We start from the raw sequence: 17,532 nt of genomic DNA, 5'->3' as shown, positions 1-17,532 counted from the left end.
CAACGTGTTGTCCTGTAAATTGGCAACACCAAAGCTCTGGAGTCACACTTGGGAAAGACCTTCTTCCTCTCTAGTGGGTTTCTAGTGACATTCAATTTACATACATTCTCCAAGATGCATTTTCAAGCCTAACTCTGTAAAGTGGGGATTGATCTCTGACTCTTTCTGGTTGTCATTCACCTGAGACTGCAAGGTAACATTTTTCAGCATAATTCTTACATATCAGTGTCCTCGCAGAGGGGAAGTCGAGGTTTTGTCCCAAGCTTTGTATGTGTGTCAGTACATTGTCTGGCTGTGTTAGGAGCAGGCCAGGCACCTTTGCGTTTGCCCTATAAAAGGGTGACCCCTCCTACATCAGTACGGCTGCCCCTTCAGCACTCAGGACAGCAAAGCTAGGGCTGCAGAGTCTGCTTCCCCCGCTCCATCCCTACCCACAGTGGGAGTAGCTGGGTCACTGGAGTAAAAAGGCACTTTCCACCCTTTTCATAGATTCACAGATGTAGGGTCGGAAGGGACCTTGTAGATCTTCTAGTCCGACCCCCTGCCCTGGGCAGGAGAGAAAAAAACTGGGCTCAAATGACCCCAGCCAGGTAAATGCCAAGCCTCCTCTTAAAGACCCCCGGGGTAGGAGCCAGCACCACTTCCCTTGGAAGTTGGTTCCAGATCCTAGCCGCCCTGACTGTGCAGTAGCACCTCCTGATGTCTAGTCTGAACCTACTCTCTAACAACTTACGGCCGTTATTCCTTGTTACTCCGGGGGGCGCTCGGGGGAACAGGGTCTCACCCAATCCCCGCTGGTCCCCCCTAGTAAGTTTATAGGCAGCCACCAGGTCCCCCCTCAGCCTTCTCTTGTGGAGGCTGAACAGGTTCAGGTCCCGTAGCCTCTCCTCGTAAGGTCTGCCCTGCTGTCCCCGGATCATGCGGGTGGCCCTCCTCTGGCCCCTCTCCATGCTGGTCACATCCCTCCTGAAGTGCGGCGCCCAGAACTGGACGCAGTACTCCAGCTGAGGCCTGACCAGTGCCGCATAGAGAGGGAGGATCACCTCCTTGGACCTGCTCGAGATGCATCTGTGGATGCATGACAAGATACGGTTGTGGCCTTACTGACTGTGTCCTCACATTGGCAGCTCATGTTCATCTTGGAGTCAATAATGACTCCAAGATCTCTTTCTGCCACCGTGCTTTTGAGAAGGGAGTTCCCCAGCCTGTAGGTCTGCTGCTGGTTCCTACTGCCCAAGTGCAGCACCCTGCACTTGTCAGTATTGAATCCCATCCTATTTTCATTTGCTCACCCCTGTAACCTGTCCAGGTCCCGCTGTAATCTGCCCTTCCCTTCTAGTGTGCCCACCTCACACCAAGAGAAGGGATTGCATACTAAAGAGAAGGGAGCAGTATGCAACCCCAACACATAGGGAGATCTGAACTGCCCTTTGTTTATGCAATACAATTCAGAATCTGGATTGAAACTTCGCAGTGCTTGAAGTCTTCACCTGGATCATAGCATTAAGGCTGAGGCCCCTATCTTTGCTTTCCACTTTATGAAAGAATATTAAAACATAGCACAAGTACCATAGGTAACAGAATAACAACCGTAAACATCGATAGACATGATGTACCAGCCAGGAGAGATTTGGAAGCCACCTTTTTCATTATAAGCCTTGTGGTACTGTTCGCTGGTGTATAAACAACATTGGCCGATGTAGTATTAAAAGTCAGGTCATCTAGTTGCCCAAGGGAAGCATAAGGTACATCTTGACAGTATGGATCAAAAGTACTTTTATCTGTGAAGTACAGCAGGAAGAGAAAAAGCAGAGACAAGATCAATTCTTGAATAGAGGGAAAAAGGGGATAAGAAGGAATATGGTACAACATTTTGAAAGAGTGCTCTCTCCCTTATTGCTTGAGCATTAGAGATGGTAGCTCCAAATTTCAGAGAAAATTTTTTCCTCAAACTTGAAACTTTTGTAAGACTGTGAATTTGTTTGGCATTATTTATTATTTATGCATATTTTGAATTACATTTGAATTATATCGAATATTTATGAATTCTTTCTTTTCTAAGCACTATATTTGAATAGCAAGCAATGATATAAGAAACTAAGTCGAATACTAGGAAAGTAACAAACGAAGCTCATCACTTTGAGAACAGGCCAAGTGCACTTTCACAACTGGAATCACTAATCCCCTGTAAAAAGGCTTAAGAGCAGCATTTCATGTCTGAGGAAATTCATTTGAAAAAATCAAGAAATACAGCAGTGTATAATGCTTTGTAGGATCCCGTTACTGAATATTCACAGCCTCACTCATCACAACGACCTTTCCTGTGCAGGCGTACCCATAGAGTCACGGTTTCTCAGTTCAAATCGTCATTGGCAAAATGAGCCGAAGGTCAGTGCTCCCCTTTTTATAAATCCCTCCAGGTATTCCAACTTCAATAGATGTTGATTGGGTCGTTTATTTTTTTTTAAGCAATGGTACAATTTTCCCCAGGTTCCCTTGTGGAAGTCCAACTTACTTTAACTTCATGCAGCAACAGCAAGCAGCCTTAGTAATGAGTTCAAATCTGAGGCACAGGAATCCAAATACAAGAAGCAATACCACCAAAGGTCAAGCTGCCGGTGGCATGGTGACAGCCGATTGTCACCTGTCTGCCAAGCAGGTGGAGGGAAGGCGGCCTGGCCAACTGCTGCCGCAGGGCCAACAACTGATCAGAGTCTGCCTGGGGAAGAGGGCACTAGGGGCAGCCCTGGTTGCCTCCTACCTGGGGAGTGCACCTCTGAGGCAACCTGGTAGGTGACTGCACGTGTGCACGCCCTCATAGTGCTCTGTTTTTGAAGTGCTACCAAGTATCTGCGGCATGTACGCAAGAAAGAGCTATGATCCATTAAAAAAAGCCTTAACCACAGGTGAATGTCACCTCCTACTGGGGCATAGAAAATGCTTCTAATTTTGATCTGCACATGGAAGAAACACCCTGGCTCTTTCCTTTTTTTCCCAATTTGATTTTTGCACTCACTTGCAGGCTCTGTTTTTTCATCCTTCATTTGATAAATAAATTTTTCCATAGGAGAACTTTAGTTTGCTGATACAAGCTCCTTTTTCTCCGAAGTTCCTGCATGTCTGGATTCAGAGAGAAAAAGAAAAGCGTGCACCTTCTGATAAAACAAAACTGAGAAAAGAACAATATCTGTTTCGATTTGCAGTCCTTTTGTAGAAAAATCATAAAGCACTTCACAAAGGAAGTATTACACCCACTTCATGGAGGAAGAAAGAATTGAAATCCCTTGGTAACGTTCCTCGAAGCAGTGGGGAAGTGAAGAAATCCCATTCAGACCTACATTTAGACAATGATCCTAACTAAATCTCATGCTTCAGGGCTTCAGCTGGGCATGTGAAGAAGTCAGGAAAGCTTATTTTTTTCCTTCCAGTTGCACAATGTGGCGTGTGGACAGTTTGTTCACCTTCCTCTGGAAATCACTGCGTCCAGATGTTGCTGACTGGACATGTGGGGATTATCTGCATGCAATGCCAAGCACACAGCCATGACCCTGTTCTCTTTTATGCTTGTGATTTTTCAAGTTAACCATTCGCAAGCACGACAGGTTCAGATTGTTCTTAATTCTACCCATGCTAACAAATGCTCTGGTCTCTTCAGTCTTTGTCCTTTTGGTGTCATTGAGGGGAAACCCTATAAAATAAGAAGGGACAAAGAAAAGTGTGCTGTATACTCCCATAGCCTGCGTCTATATTGTTGAGGATTAACAACAAAAGGAATTGCATCCAAACCCAAAGCTGTTCATCACGATTTTAATTTTGTTATTGGTGGTGTGATTTATTTTTTAGATGTAGGCTTTGCTCTATCCAAAAGGCTCAGGGCTCCAGACAACTGCAGATGGCATGCTCCAAACAGCCCCTGGACTTCAACTCCCCCCAACCACATCTCCCTGCCTAAACTCCGACAGAATCCAACCCTCCCGCCAACCCCAACCACGTCTCCCTACTGTCACTCGCATCCAGGGACAAGACACCTCTTCTGTCCTTCACTCTCAGGGAGATCCCCCCATTCACCCCTTGCATCCCCCCAAAGCTGCCCTGCCTCCGACACAGGGTCTGTGGCTCTTGCCCCTATTCCCCTCTGAAAGACCCCACATGAACTCCTTCCCCTCTTCCCAGAAACACTACACAATTAAAAAAAAACCTAACACACAAGTCACGGGGCAGTTAGCTGTTTTCCAAAAACATGTCATTTATTTGAAGTTAAACTGCCTGGTGTGTTTCAGCATTTCATATACATTTTCTCTCATGAATAGAGTTAAAAATAGTTAGAAACCTGAGTTATGAACCAGAGAAGTTTTCTTGTACTTGGGAGAAAAAATCAACAGTTGATACAGTGCATCTTGGGAGTTCAATATTTATTTAGAGTACAGTCATAAAACTAAAAGGTCAGGTTGAGTTCCCAAGGCGTTTGCTCGCTTGTGAAGGGCTGATCTAATGAAATGTTCACAAAATAGTTTATAAAAAAAACAAACAGCAGGGAGACCCTATGAGGAGAGGCTATGAGACCTGAACCTGTTCAGCCTCCACAAGAAAAGGCTGAGAGGGGATCTAGTGGCCAACCATAAACTTGCCAGGGGGGACCAGAGGGGAATGGGTGAGACCCTGTTCCCTCAACACCTCCCAGAGTAACAAGGAATAACGGCCACAAGTTGATTGAGAGTAGGTTCGGGGCCGCCAGGATCTGGAACCAGCTTCCAAGGGAAGTGGTGCTGGCTCCTACCTTGGGGGTCTTTAAAAGGAGGCTTGATAATTACCTAGCTGGGGTCATATGAGCTTAAACTTACCAGCGGTCATATAAGCCCAGTATTCCTGCCCATGGCAGGGGGTCGGACTTGATGATCTGTTCAGGTCCCTTCCGACCCTACCAACTATGAATATATGAGTGTATTTTCCTTGTAAAACAGGAAGAAAATTTAAAAGCCTTTTTCCCTGGGATAATATGTGTGACAGCACTGACTCCTAGTGCCTTTCTGTGAATAGCTGTTTTTTCTCTGTAGTAGTAATTCTGCCAAAAAGCTAAGCTCATGTGATCACTTTGTTTTGAATTAGCTTCTCTACTCTCTACGAGCCTTCTTCCTTGGCACTTCTTCATGATATATTATTTTACAGGAAGCATATTGCTGCTGAGCTGCTGAAGGGAAACCTCTCCCAAAGTTAATGGAAAACTCTTGAAGTTTTGACTTCACAAAGGGCAGTGGGGAAACGAGAAAAAATTGCCAAAGTTTGTTTCCAGAATCGCACACCATAGCCTTCAAACAGGCACTGAACCTCACCAACCTCATCACCAGACGCAAACTTCCTACAGCCTAAAGCACACCGAATGGATCCAGACCATGCAGGGACAAGAAATGTAAAACCATTCCCAAAATAACTACATCCCACAACAGAACCATCACCATTCCTGGATCTCACACCTGCTCCTCGAGAAATGTTATATATCTTGAATGCCCAAATGGAAAAGACATAGGAGAAACTAAACAGCAACTGTGCACCCAAATGAACACACCCCGCAAATCTATCATAGACAAAAATGCCCGATTAACTGCGGGTGCACGTTTCTTACAAGACAACCGCTCTCTTTCCAGTCTCAAAGGGAATTTACTAAATACCTTTCATAGATGAGCCGACGAACTTCACTTCATAAATCTACTGGATACAAAAAATCATGGATTAAATATAGACATTGGATTTATGGCATGTTATAAGCTGCCTGCCATATGATAACTCCAGGTAACCTTGCTACATTTTACCAGCTTCATTCTACTATCAGGTCACCATTCTCCCCTTTCTCCCCCCCAACTATCTGTCTTGCACCTATTAAATCAAATCCCCTCTGATCTTCTCTGCCATACATTTGTGTTTTCACAGACCTGATCGTGTATATTGGTTTAAGCTTCTGTTCCACCCAGGAAAGCATATAAACACCAGCAGACTCTCCCTATGCCAGAAGAAGTGTGTTTGTTCTTTACAAGCTTTCAGGCACAATGTTTCTAACTATTTTTTGATCTAATAAAAGATACCACATGTACCCAAAGAACCTTGTCTGCCTCTTATAAATTCACTTATTGGTGCAGGAGTCCTACTGACTTCAAAGGGAATGAAACAGCAAGATAACGTAGGTAAACAGGAAAGCAAATGTAAGCTCCATTATCTATGCAGGTCAATAGTGTTGTTTGCAAAATATTATCTAGAAAATAGCTTCTAAATAGCAGAAGTATCCCTCACTTCTCAGTAGTTGGATATAGAGCAGGGGTCATAGGAACACTTGATTTCTAGTTCAGGACATTTTGAACAGAGAGCTTTTCTAATGTCAGCTATAGAACAGCAACCAGGTTCTTGAGGCCTATAGTAGAAACACAGCCAGGTTCAATTACATGCACGGACAGCAGAAAGTGCCGTGAAGTTTATACTGTAAGAGAGGCTGGAAGAGCTTTGCTTAAGTGGGGGAAGAGAGCTGCAGTCATGCCTGTGTCGCAGGCAAATTGCAGTAAATTTATAAAGTCTTAGCAATCCTGTTTTCCTGTGCAGACAGGGTCCAAGCTGTAGCAAGGACTCCCAGGAATTCTAATCTCCAGAAGCTCAGCATGGACGGATGTTGGTTGTCCAAGAGTTTCTGACTGGAGGAGCACAGAGCAAAGCCATGGACCCCAAGAGGGTGAGCACACTGACTGGTAGTCTGAGAGTGGCATGGGCTCATCTGTGTGGGGTGCTCAGTAAAAGCAGTGGGGCGAGGTCTACAATGAAGTCGGGTGGTCTTGAGACTCTGGCTGCAAAGAACAGAGCTGGGGCAAGATGCTGCCATGACAGGAGGTGTTGCCAAATGAAAGGCCCTGGACCCTTGCTCACCACTGGTGTTGAAAAACTGTAACCAAAGGCCAAATGAGATAAAGGGGATGGCCAGGTGTTGCAGATGACAAACGTGAACTTTCAGGACTTTCTTCACTTAAAGCATCAGACTGCAAGCAAGCAGCTCAACATTCACACAGCGGGCTAAGTGTGAGGGCTGGCAAGTTGGGGTGTCAGGCCTAGGTATGGTCTGGCTTTTCTCTTCTGTGGAGGCCTGGGCTATCAGCACATATAAGCCCACCTGAGAACGAGTGTAGGAAAGACCACAAAGGAGAGAGACTGGGTTTTGTATTGAGAAAGTACCTCGTGCATAAAATGCCTGAGATTAGGTCCTGAGAGCTGGGAGTTGGTAATAGGATCTTTGGCATCTATGGACCAGGTCTCCAGCCAAAATCCTGCAGGTGGTAGGGTGGAAGCGACCACACACAGTGCTGCCCTTAGCCTAGCAGCGAGAGGCTGTTGGAGATGGACGGCCTGGGAGAGCCAACAGCTCATCCTGATTGTAGTTATTGCTGTTGGTATTGTTGCTTTGCTGCTGTCCCTTTTAATAAATATCCCTTTCCCCCACTGCTGTGGGGAAGTGGGTTTTATTTAGGGATTTTACCTACTATTATTAGGGTCTGATAGATGGCCCACACCCATGTCTGCCCCAATCATAAATTTAATTGCTGATTAGCCTTTTGGTCAGCAGATTGGTAACCCAGGTAGGACCCAATTCGCATAATTTAACTAGCTACTCAACAGGGGGAATGACAGCCCTTGCACCCCTAATCTGGAAGGTGGGCCTTAGACATCAGAGAGATGTGACACACTTGAAAAACCAGTTATTCAAAGAGCAGTGATAGTCTGAAGAACGGCAGCTGACTTTTATTGGCAGAGTACAGTAACAGAGCAAAAACTGTATTTGAATGTAAGGATGCTTTTAAGCCGAATAATTTTATTTGTGTCATTTCACAGGAACTGAGCAGAGAAGATCAAAATATTGGTCCACATTCTCTAACGTGATTAGAAGATGAAGAGGAAAACGTGCGTTGGGACTCTCTTCCCTGATTTTCACCCACCAGTACATTACCATAGTCTGGAGATAATCTAGATTCCCTGTTCACAAAAATGACTGGTGCCTTTCCTAACTTTGTTGTCTACAAAATTCATAAACACGAGATTGGACATGGCAAATTAACTTTTCAAGTGTTGTAGTAAGACAGACTGATCACTCCCCTGGAGTCTTTCCAAAGACAGACTCTGTGTTGCCCTTTTTCAAGTAACCTGGGACCTCTCTCATACAAAAAGGTAATTGCTAATGATTCAAAGACTCGTTTGACTGGTTCCTTATGTGCTCCTGGGCAATGTCAAGCATGATATATGTGCTGCACAGCTCACATGGAGGGCAGTTTCTCAGATGGCATACACTGGAGTTGCTCAATTGACAAAACTCTACTGATTTTTGTGACCTGAACAGCAGCCTCAGGCAGATGGTAGAATCTGAGGATATATTTAAATGAGACCACAGTAAGGACTCAAGATATATTCCATTCAAGGAAACCACTCCAAACCTGCATCCTTTTTGAAGCCCATTGGTAAACTTGGGGATTTGTGTGTTAATACCTTGAGGGCTCTTCTCACTGAAGTTGTTTGAATTCATGTTTTCATCCAACTCCATATCAAAGTCGTGTTTCTCTTGCTCCAGGGAGAGCTCCAAGAACACCTGGAACAACCAACAGGAAGTTTCTCGTTATTTCCCAGCACTGTAATAAATATACAAAGCATTTGTTTTGTTTGTAAAGGCAATTGCTAGGCTTTCACTTGTCCCAAAGATGAATCTCATTTGCAACAGCTTTGTGTTAGGACTATGCAAAGCTTTGGTCCCTGATTCAATGTGGCGGAGATTTGGCCCGATTCAGTGGCTGAATCTCCGAATCAAATCAGAGGATCCTTTAATCTCTCCGAATCAATTCAGAAACCTCCAAATTGATTCAGAGAGATTTGGACAGATCCGGCGATTCGGACATAGACACAGTTTTAAATGTTTTTTCTACATACCTCTAGGTAGCAGGGACTCTGAACGCTGCGGTGCTGGGGCAGATGCAGCATCCCACAGAAGCACGGGGGGTAGTTTGAAGCGCGCTCAGCTTGAAGTGCTTCTGGTTCACTTCTGGGTTCACTGCCGAGCATGCTGGAGAGCCCCCCCACGCTCCTATGGGACACTTCATGCACTGCAGCATCACAGCGATCACGAGCCACGTTGGTACCTCAAGGTATGTAGAAAAAACTTTTAACGCTGTACCTGTGTCCGAATGGCTCATTCACTGAATCAGCATTGAATCTTCAGATTTGGATTCGGCCAAATTGAATCAGGGACAGTGATCCGAATCAACGAATCGAATCACTGTTCCTGATTTGGGCTGAATCCAAATCTACTAGGGCCCGTTTTGCACAGCCCTACTTTGTGTTGATCTCAATGTAGTACACCATGGAGGAGAAACCACCCACTGGTCTGTAAATCTGCTACAGCAAAGGTTTGGAGGAACACTTGGGGGAAGACTTCATCCATTTTTGAGCTCTGCAGTTTCTAGATGTGCAGAGCTCTAATAGACAATATGCCTTTGCTGAAAGGTATTTGAGGGAGGGGCAGAGCCTGCATGTTTTGTGCTCTAGCTGGGGCAGTCTGCAGTTGTTCTCCCTACTCAGAGCACCACCTTTTACTGCCCCCCTTCAATTAGCTCCGTTAGAGTTTCTGGACCCAGGTGCTATCACTTAGTGATTAAAATACCAAACAACACAGTCATAATCCTCCCTAGATCTTTGTAGATTACCTCTGTAAAGTGGGAATTGATCTCTGGCTCTTCCCAGGGGTTGTTCCCCTGAGACTGTAACTTAACACTTCTGGGAGTAATTTTTGCTGGGGTGCAAGCTTTCATTCCCAGTCTTCTGGTCATGTGTGGTTTATTGAAATAATGGTGAAAATACATGTTACATTTAGACCATACTACATGCACTTAAAATATGAGCATCCATGCATTAAAGCTCATTAACTCACGCTAAGTCCCTCTGAGTATCTCAAAGTTGCACCACTTTAGACCAGCACACACTCTCAGCTGTGCTACCTGGATCATGTTAGGGTAACTTGAGTCTGCTCCATGGAGTTAAAACAAGTATTTTTCAGTTCTCCAGCATCCCAAGATGCATCACTCCCATCCCCATCCCTGTCTCTGTCACCTCACCTTCCAAGCAGGTATAGAAACCAGGTGTTCTGGTTTCCAACAGCAATCAGAGGTGTGCAGACAAGAAGCAGTTTTAATCCTTAATGTGCAACTGCTCACAGCATGTTCTAACTTTAACATTCTGCAGTTTTAATATGGTTTAAATATAACACATAACTTCACCCAGTTTCCATGATCTGGTTGGACTGACAGCAAGTGAAACACTGATACATTAAATACGTTAGCTGGTCGTAATGTGTGGGATGTGCCAGGCTATAAGTCTGAGCCCAAATATTATTTTGTTCTAACTCAATTTATGATTTGGGATGAGTCATTGAATTTTCTACCCAACACAGTTACTTTGGAGTCTACCTCACTTCTCCACCCATCACATCTCACCTACCTGTCCAGTGCTCAGCGTGGTCTCTCCAGTGATCATATGTATAGCTGTGCTTTTACCAGCTCCATTGAGCCCCACCAGTCCTAATGCCTCTCCTGGAATAAAGTAGGTTTCTCATCCTTCGTTCCATATGTTTTTTAAACATTGTTGAGCCTAAAGGAAGCATTAGAAAGTTGCGGTTACAATTAGATCTCAGCAAGCTAATTTCCTTGGGTTCCTTTATTAATACTTAAGGTCTCTTTTGTACCTTGGCCAGTCATTCGCAAAAGGAGAATTTAAATGCTGTCATTCTGGGTTGGTAGGATTGGTAGGAAACAGGTACATTTTAGAAAGATGAAAGCTGTTAAAGTGCTGTTATAGGTACATAATAAGAACAAAAAATGTATTACAAACCTCTCTATATGGCTGATGAACTGCAGCAGAATGTAAATACTGTCCGTTAGAAAGAAAGGCTGAGCTTGCAAGTTCCACATTTCTAGCATGACAGTCCAGCATTGCTTGTCGAGTCACTGATTTTTAGATGTTGATATATCTGTTTAATGTGATGGATTTGAAAAGCAGGAAATCTTAAGGGAAAAGTTTTGAGAGGAATTGAGAATTTTTTCCCCTTCTAATATCAGGGGAAAACAACCCCAAAATGTAGCTTGCCGGGAATATACTTACAGACACAGTGATGACTCCAAGTGCTGCTTTGTGCGCAGGTCTCTCCCCCTCCTTTTTGTGCATTTGCCAAAAACCATCGCGTTACATGACCGCTCTGCTTCTTATTGGCCGAACCTCGAGAGCCTTTCTTCTTGGCAGTCCTCCACAACTCTTTATCTCATATAAAGCTAATACAGAGCGTGTTGTTATTGAGCTTCCAGGAAACTCTTGGGACACTGGGTGTAAAACAGGAGAAAGAAGAGGCAGAGGATAAAGAAAATCCCAAGATGTCTTTTCTAAACTTGATTATGCTTCCGGATGCATTAAGCAGCACTTACTTCTGGAGGACAACAATATTGTTGGCAAAGTATTGTACAGACAAAAGCTTCTAACTGATTTCTTGTACGATAACCCCAGACCGGAAAACTCCCTCCCTTCTTCCCATCTGGACATAAAGCAAAGGAAAACAGCAAGTTGATTTCCTGAATGTCACAGTTTAAATGCGTTTCCTAGCTTGATCTGTAAGCTGCACCATATAGGACGTCCCCACCTTTTTCACAAGTCAGGGCAAGTTTCCCTGGCACAAGTCCTCTAGTGCAACGTTGGTTTCCAGCTAAGTTATCAGAGACACAGAAGCAGTCAAAATTATGTAGGCTAATACAGTAACTATTGCTATTGCAAAGTTAACAGTGTTGGAGGGCAGGATATGTGATAGATGGTATTAACCCAAGGGAGATGGAGTCAAGCCTTTGTCACAGATGAAAATGTAACCATGGGTCTTTCTTCACCAGAAATAATGGGTTTTTTCCAATATTTTTGAAATCACTCTGCTCTTCAGTCAGCACAGACAGGAGGGTGCAAGAAAGAGAGAAATGAAAGTAATCTTGCCCCCTGGAAACTGTGGATTGAGGAAGGAAACTGCCACTGGTTCTAAACTAAGAAACTTTTTAAAAATGCAGGGGGAACAAATAAAACCTTCTGCAAGTTTTCTTGGCGGCTAGCTCTAGAGACACAGCCATGTTTCTTTGCCATGCTGCCAAAAGTGTTTCAGTAACGTGACCATTGTCCCGACTGCTCTCTCCCTGCACCTCTTCTCCTTGCCCCGCGACTTTGGGAACTTGCTGCTGAGCTCCTTCCACTGGAAACAAGTTCGTACCCAGAAATCTCTCACAAGGATGGTACAGACAAAAGTTTCTAAGTCAAGTCTTTGCTTCTGCAGCTTTCTACATAGAGGAAAAACAGACAAATGTCAAGTCACAAGATTCTGATCCATGAAAGTAACAGGAAAGCATGGGTCCGATCACGTGAGATGTTGAGTCCTTCCTCGGAGGTGGGAACTGCTCTCATCACGCTGATTTCAGGGGTTTTTGACAAAATTCAGAACCCAGTAGGACTGGCCTCTATACAATCATATCCGAGTTGGAGGGATATAAAATCATATCCAAGTTTAGGTGCATCAACCTGAAAATACCCTCAGAAGGGAAAATATCTGTTTTAAAACTTGGTTTAGAAATGAAGACATTTTCGTTTTGAAATGTTTTGAGCCCTGAAGGCCTACAAGCTCTGGGAGTCGTGCCTCAGTCTCGACTCATGAACCGAGGGGACTATAATCAGTTTTACTTGGGAACATTTCAAATTCAACGGTTTGATTTTTTTTCTTCACCTCGCTCCCGACGTTCCTGCAGAGCTGGGAGCGAGGTAAGAGCCAGCACCTATAGGGCTGCCCCAAGGAAGCCCTGAGCGAGTTCCCAAAGCAGCCCAAATGGCACGTCTGCTCGGGAGCCACGGACCCCAGCAGCTGGCCAGGCGAGATGTCTGGAAGACTCCTGGCAGGTCCTCGTTGTGTGCGATTGGAAGTTAGCAGAAACAGGAATTTTTTCTGCAGAATATCAGGGTCTTGACAAATCAGCATTTTCTAACAGAAAAATATTTTGTAGAAGTATTTTGTTTCAAGTCCAGAATTCTAGTCAGAGACGAGTTATTCCCCAAGGTGCCACTCAGTGACTTGCTGGGATTAGTTAATCTGCAACTCAATTGAAGATCAATTCCCCAAAGTACGAGCCAGTGATTTTCTGGGTTTAGTAAATCTGCGATCCAGTTGAAAAATCAATGTATATGCTTTTCTGCTCTAAAAACAGCCTCAAGAGATTCATCCACCTGCATCCCTGAGAAGCCGCACATTTGGAAATCCACACCACCATTTCAAAGGCTAACTATGGCTTCCATAAAAAAACCCCAGATTTTTATTTGCACTAGACAAAAACAAAAGAATAAAAATCATAGAACACAATTTATTCCTACACAGATGTCTTAGGCATATATTTCTGACAGTTTGGTTAGTGGTAAATTCATAGAGGACAAAGCCTTCAGAATTAGCAGAAACAAGCACAAAAGGAAAATGGAAACTTTCTCTGGACAGAGAAGTTATTTCTCATTCAGCTCTAATGTTAATGGAGTTGGGGATATTTTAAAATGCTCCTTCAATATGTGCTGAAGCTTTTGTAACAATTATTGTTATACTAATTTAGGAAACAAAGTCTTAGATGAGACTTGCTGATACTGAAGTCACTTTTCTGTTGTCACTTAGTTGTAAATTTAGTAATATGAGAAAAGTTGGCAAGCAAAACCTACCTCAAGTAGCAGCCAATCCCCCATTTTTTATTCAAAACCAAAGAAGAGCCAACACACTTTAACGTCCCACATCAGATAAAAACGTTGCAGTCTAGGGAGAAAGAAATGCAAAGCAATTTATATTTCAGAGCTCACTCACCCAAGGGAAGTCTTCTTGAGCCATTAAAAAATTGAGATTCTGAAGCACATCAAACATGTGAACACTTGTTAAATACCTGATTATGAAACATGGGGCAATACACTTCAGGAAAGGGTAGTAAAATGTAACTTGTCAGTGAAGAACAATGAAAGCCTTTTATTGGCACAATTGAGGTTTTTATTGACTTGTAGAGCAAAATCTTCCAGTCTAATCCTCCAATCTTCTGAAAGCAGTAATGGAGAAAGCCAGGTCTCACTGGAATAAATGGAAATTTTATCATGGACTCAGTTAAGCCTTAACCTCAATTAAGGTTATAGAACAATCCTGGCATTCAGCCAAAAAGTCTTTAATTCATAACACTTTCTAGTTTCAAAATGTTTTTTGAAATGCTGCCTCCTCATCTGCCTTCCCCCGCCCCCCATGACTAGATATAAAATTTGAAACAAATATGTTAATGAGAGTTGATGCTTTTTAATCAAAGCAATAAAGTGCTTCAGGAATCATATTCACAATTTAAAGACCAAATGACCTCACCTGCCCACAATTTGCAACTCTATGAAGTTATTTTATGGAGACCACAAGCTCATAAAAGGGAAGGAAGGTGCATTCATACATTACCTCTTGCTCTGCATGGGAGAATAGCTTTTCCCTTGTTAGACAGTGCACACTTTTCTCAGCTGGGAAGGTCTCCCCAGGACATCAAACTACCGTGGAAGTGGAGTGGCTCAGGCAGTGCTCTTTTTCCACGTGACATAAGGGAGCAACTAATGATCTCCAGGTATTACAATCTGCGGCAAGGTCGACAATCTCGTGCCGTTGGATTACTAGCTCATTAAGGTCGTTGTTTGTGGTGTCTTAAGGTTTCCCTGACCAAACATGCCTGTATTTGTCGTGCCAGGTGAGGTGTCTGTAGTTCGAGCAGGTGCCCAGGCCAAGCAAGCCTCTGTTTCTTAGTGGTGCTTGTGGATGCACTGTCTTTTTTCTAATGCCTTCAGCTGTGAATTTTTCCTCCCATGACACTCCAAGAATACTGCACTGACACCTACTGTCAAACCAGTGCATTTTTAAATTGTTTTTGGGGGGATTTTTTGGAAGAGTGCAAGTTGCAGAGCACAGGCTAGCACTGAGATCCCATTGCTGTGGTTCAGATAGAGTTATGTCTTCAAACTTAAGCCATTCTGTCTCCACTTATTGTAAATGGACTCCTTTCCTGGTAACAAAATGTCTGTACTTCCTTTAATATTAGTGAGCCCACTTATTCCATTATTAGCTCTTGCAGGCTACCAACAGAGAAAAGTTTAGTACTTACTGGATTTATCATCAACCACTTTCTGCTACTTTTTCTAAGCTACTTGTCAACTCTTGCACCCTCCCAGCACTGTGCGCTAACCTGGCAATGTCTTCTGCAATTAATTTCTCTCCCCTGGCCCATGTGCAAGCATATACACAGCTTATCACATCACTGTGCAGCAAGGACGCACGATTCATTGGTTACTTTTACAATTTTTTTTCATTTAATATGATGGCTAAACGAAGAATAAGGGTGGACCACTAGGATGACCTCTGGGCCTGATTTTGTCCAGTCCCGGAAGACTATGGTGGTGGGCAGAGAATGGCTCACAAAATGACAGTACCAACGGGGGATTTTCAATTTTCTAACTCTGAACACAAAAATGCATCAGGGAAACATGCCATTTAGATCGTTTATTGCTCTCTTTCTCTTTCCCTTTGTAAACTCACCTGAATGCTTTGCTTTTTCATTCTCCATTGGATCCAGACATTTTTGATTAAGAGCACTTTTATTTGTTGATACACACTCATCGTTCTCTCACGTCTCTGCATTTCCAGACCTGGAGAGAGAAAGAGAGAGAGGGAGAGAGACAGGCATGGAACTTCTAGCAAAACAAATCAGAGGGAAAAAGGCAATTTATTTTGCTCTGCTTGCACAGTTTATATGCAAGGATGTCAACCCACGATAGCAACTAAGCATTGCATCTATTTTGCAGAGGAAGAAAGAAATAAAGTCACTTGTTCCTTCAGGCAAGGGGATCTATGGGATCAGAAAAACCAAGCTCAGATCCCCCAGCTCCCAGCCTCATGCCTTGATCACAAAACTGTGTGTGCAGCATAGTTTTAAAAACAGAATACAGTTACTGTTGGGGTTACCAGCGCGGCTCCCAATGCACTCATGACACTTGCAGTTCTTCATTAAGACCAGTCATTATAATCAAAGCTCATGCTTCAGGATCACAGCTGAACACCCAAAGAGGTCAGGAAGAAATCTACTGCACCTCCAACTTCCCCACTGCCCCCATATATAAAATCAGCTTGCAGGTACTCCTCTGAAGCACTTCTTGGAAACCATCACATCCAGATGTTGTTGACTGGGCAGCTGGAGATAGTCTGTGCAGGATGCCAAACACAACTGTTCTGCTTGCATTTTGGAAAGTTAAAACACTTGCAAGTGTAATCGGTTCTGATTCCTACTTATTCTACTAATTTTAACAAGTGCTCCAGTCCTTTGTCACTTCCACCTCCTCCCACCTGGAGTAATGAACACATTTGTTGGCAATTTTCACTCACTTGCAGATTAATGCTTACACTTGCAAAGTACAAGGCTCGTACTGTTACTGTACTTTGGGAAAACCAATTTCGGTGGCATAATGAGAACAGAAAACATTTTATACTAGAATTCACAAACTGGACAAAGTGTAAATATAACAAGACACAATACTTCCTCAATAATGCTGAATGTACTACAGTGACCCTTCCAAAACACAGTGGAGCCCGTGGCTGTGATTTGCATGCAGTAGCGTGGGAATCCAGCCTTTTATTTCAAATCTTAGCTTTTTTCTACACTGAATGCGCTATATCATATATTTATCGCCGTCTCACAGCTCCAAGGAGATTTCTGTGGTACAAAACCCAGGTCTGCCACCTTTTTAATTCTTCAGAAAGATAATGTCAACATGAAACACTGATAAAAGTCTGAAATTTTAATTTCACATAAACGGAATTCCTTGAGAGGACTGCAGAGAGGAGAAGCACCATGCACTAACACTGTCTATTTTTTCAATTTCCCACCATGCCGTGTGCATTTTGACAACTGTGGTAGCGTAAGTTTGCACAGATAGGTGGAAAATAATACAGGCCGTCCTTGACTTACAACATTTCGAGTTGCAACGTTTTGCACTTACAACATTTATAAATCGACACCCTCTTTCAACCTTATGACATCAGTTTCGATTTTACAACGCTTGATCTGATGCAACGCCACTCCAGCGAACAAGTTCACTGCTTCACCCATGTCCCTGAAGAACCTCTCTCCAAACTTGCTTGGACACTTTCTTTAAGAAAGCCAATGAGACTCCAGAAAAACCTGCAGCCAAGACTCCTGAGAAGACTCCAGGCAAGAGCTCTTCAAAAAGTCTAGCAAAGTCACCTCAAAGAAGTCCTTCCAAATCAATATTATTGCTATTTACAATACAAATGCATTAATGTAGCTATATTATTCATCTATAAATTGATTCAGTACAAAATTTTGGGTTATTTTTAGTGAAAATAGGATATTGGGCCTTGGTTCACGAACCAATCCCCCATTTATAACATGCGAAAAA

General features: G+C 43.4%; 1 protein-coding gene across 10 annotated transcripts in view; it reads right to left on the bottom strand.

Moving 5' to 3' along the window:
- LOC102569719 (ABC-type organic anion transporter ABCA8) overlaps positions 1-14,103 on the bottom strand; it is a 68,557-nt gene extending 54,454 nt beyond the window's left edge. For 3 of the 10 annotated variants that reach the window (XM_059732027.1, XM_014601850.3, XM_014601849.3), the window contains exon 1: positions 1,570-3,976. The gene's annotated coding sequence lies outside the window, so the exon portion shown is untranslated. Of the gene's footprint in view, positions 1-1,569; positions 3,977-5,666; positions 5,707-5,927; positions 8,609-10,506; positions 10,657-10,896; positions 11,070-11,166; positions 11,382-13,776; positions 13,868-13,991 lie in introns of those variants that run through there. The other 7 variants (XM_059732025.1, XM_059732029.1, XM_059732028.1 and 4 more) reach the window with 7 other exon arrangements.
- Between the last annotated feature and the right edge of the window lie 3,429 nt (positions 14,104-17,532).

This window comes from Alligator mississippiensis, chromosome 8 (genome assembly GCF_030867095.1).
Source record: "Alligator mississippiensis isolate rAllMis1 chromosome 8, rAllMis1, whole genome shotgun sequence".
In the NCBI taxonomy this organism is placed as follows: Eukaryota; Metazoa; Chordata; order Crocodylia; family Alligatoridae; genus Alligator; species Alligator mississippiensis.
Note: the sequence above shows the minus strand (reverse complement) of the source record. Positions and strands in the feature narration are given on the sequence as shown.